Raw genomic sequence first — 3,044 nt, 5'->3', positions numbered from 1 at the left:
CTCATCTGCTTCCCCCTTTCACTGCTTATTTAAAAGTAAGCAGGTTTCTGCTATTAGGTTTATAAATGAGCCACCTAGCTACAAGGTAGATTCACAGGAATGAACAAACTCCTTAAGCAGCTCTTAACATCAGGATGAGGTAAGCTCTTATTCAGCTTAAGAGGAAATGTGAGATGCCTGTTCACATTTTCTGGTTTCATATTGTGAAAGACTCCCCACAGTCCTTCCAGGAGCCTGACTCATAAGATACAGAGGTAGTCAGATTGTCTTTCAGGCCCTTCTGACAGCACCATCCCTCCTCATGGCCACCACAAGTTCCATGCACACACAAGGAGTCTTGTCCTCCACTCAGGTACAGAAGCTCAGTGTGGACACAGTAATAAAATATTAACCATGGGACCAAATGTTGCTTTTCAGATTTCCCAGTAAATGGGTCAAAGCAAGCTATTTAAATATGATACATATTGCCTCCAAAATCCAAAGAAGCTCACCAAAGAGTTCCTCATTCTTTTTTGTTTTGTTTTTGTTTGTGAGATAGAGCCTTGCTGTCTTCACCCAGGCTGGAGTGCAATGGCGCAATCTCAGCTCACTGCAAACTCCACCTCCCGGGTTCAAGTGATTCTCCTGCCTCGGCCTTCCAAGGAGCTGGGATTACAGGCACCCGCCACCATGCCCAACTAATTTTTGTATTTTTAGTAGAAACAGAGTTTCAACATGTTGGCCATGCTGGTCTTGAACCCCTGACCTCAAATGATCCTCCCACCTTGGCCTCCCAAAGTGCTGGGATTACAGGCATGAGCCACCATGCCCGGCTGAGTTCCTCATTCTTAGTGGTAAAGAGCTGAAGATGATGAACTTGACCTTGAGTAAGACAGTAAAGTTGTGCTGCATACCCTCAAGTAATGGCAAACCTGCTTATCCTAATGGGGAAAATGCTTTCACCAGATGAGCAGTGGCAAACCGAAGGCCTGCCAGGAGATACATTAATTTGCTTCCGTGAGAAGACCATCCCTGGGATATTAACCAAATTGAAATCACCACCTTGTTAACTTTACCATAACCCATCATCATTCTCTATTCTATTTAAAGCCAAGATATAGGGTGCGAATATAATAGAATCACAAAGTCTGTTTCTTCCAGATCTTTGGTAATGGTATAAATTCCTGCAGTTCCACTAGGATTGCAGTCTTGTTTCGTATTTCTATTTTGTTAGGGATGGGGAACACCAGTTCATCCTCTTGGTCCTTCCTACTATAGTAATTACTTCACAGGTCAGGGAGCCAGTGTGAAGATTCTAGAGTTTGTTGCAGCTATGAATTCCAATAATACTTTCAGGAACTGTGCTGCAGTCACAGGATGAGCTTAGGGTCCCAGTGGGCCTACCATGAAATGAAGTAGGATCAGAACCCCATATATACTCAGCCCCCAATAAGCCTCCACGCTGGCAGATGGGAATGGTGTTCCAACTGGCTCCAGTTTTGCTCTGAGCCAGTTTTGCTGTAAAAGATTTGGAGAGCACAGTCACTAGGGGAGTGGCTGCAGAGAAGCACAGGAGGAAGTTTCACACTGCTCATATATATTTTTGTAGATGGGAGTCTCACTATGTTGTCCAGGCTGAAGTGCAGTGGCTATTCACAGCCTCCAACTGTGGACCCAAGTGACCCTCCCACATAGCTGGGACTATCAGCACACACCACCACACCCAGCTATGCACTGTCCATATTTGATAGTTCTGCAGCATCTTTCCTCAAGGTACTCTCCCTCTCCTTCAGTCAAGGAACTCTGGGTGTGCCAATTAACTCCTGGCTGTGATCACAACTATCTAGCATGGTGGCTAGATTCAGACCTCTGCTTGCTGAGCTTGGGGATGGTGGGATATGAGATCCTAGTGGTATGCCCACTGCTTACACTCCTGGGACCCCCATGATGAACCACAGCCAGAGTTATCTGTGAATTAGCCATTCCCTGAGATTTGCTAATCACATTTAGACCACTGCCTAATATCATAACCATCCTGGCTTTCCTCCTGGTAGTGAATCACTACCACCCACAATGTCCACCCAGGACTCCCCCCATCCCCACAGGGATCAGAAAGCCCACATGGGTAAATCCTGTCACCAGCATTCTGGACTAGTTGGAATCATTAGTAACTTGCCTTTGAAAGATTCTAGGCTGGGCACAGTGGCTTATGCCTGTAATCCCAGCACTTTGGGAGGCTGAGGCAGGCAGATCACTTGAGGTCAGGAGTTCAAGACCCACCTGGCCAAAATGGTGAAACCCTGTCTCTACTAAAAATACTAAAAATTAGCCAGGCATGGTGGCATGCACCTGTAGTCCCAGCTACTCAGGAGGCTGAGGCAGGAGAATCGCTTGAACCCGTGAGGCGGAGGTTGCAGTGAGCCAAGATCACGCCACTGCACTCCAGCCTGGGCGACAGAGCGAGACTCCATCTCAAAAATAATAATAATAATAATAATAATACAAACACACAAAAATTAGCCAGGCGTGGTGGCAGGCGCCTGTACTCCCAGCTACTTGGGAGGCTGAGGCATGAGAATCACTTTAACCCGGGAGGCAGAGGTTGCAGTGAGCCAAAGTTTTGCCATTGAACTCCAGCCTGGGCTACAAAGCAAGACACTATCATGACGAAGAAAAAAAAAAAAAGATTCTAGACCCAATGCAAATATCTCTTATAGAGCAAATTCAGCATTTCTGTCCATTGAGTCCCTTCCCCTATGTTATGCTAAGGAATTTCTAGCCCTTTGTCATCATTTAGCAGGTAGGAAATGAAAGAGCTGAAATCCAAAGCTCTAATGCCTGCCCTCAAGAAGTGTATAGTTTTATAGAAGGGCAAAGTTTAATACATGACTGTATTAGTCCATTCTCACATTGCTATAAAGAAATATCTGAGACTGGGTGATTTATAATAAGAGGGATTTAATTGACTCACAGTTCTACAGGCTGTACAGAAAGCATGGCTGCATCTGCTTCTGGAAAGGCCTCAGGGAGCTTTTACTCACGGCAGAAGGCAAAGTGGGAGCAGG

Source organism: Hylobates moloch, unplaced genomic scaffold, assembly GCF_009828535.3.
Source record: "Hylobates moloch isolate HMO894 unplaced genomic scaffold, HMol_V3 SCAFFOLD_13, whole genome shotgun sequence".
Taxonomy (NCBI): Eukaryota; Metazoa; Chordata; class Mammalia; order Primates; family Hylobatidae; genus Hylobates; species Hylobates moloch.
The sequence above is the reverse complement of the archived record's forward strand: the minus strand, read 5'-3'. Positions refer to the sequence as shown.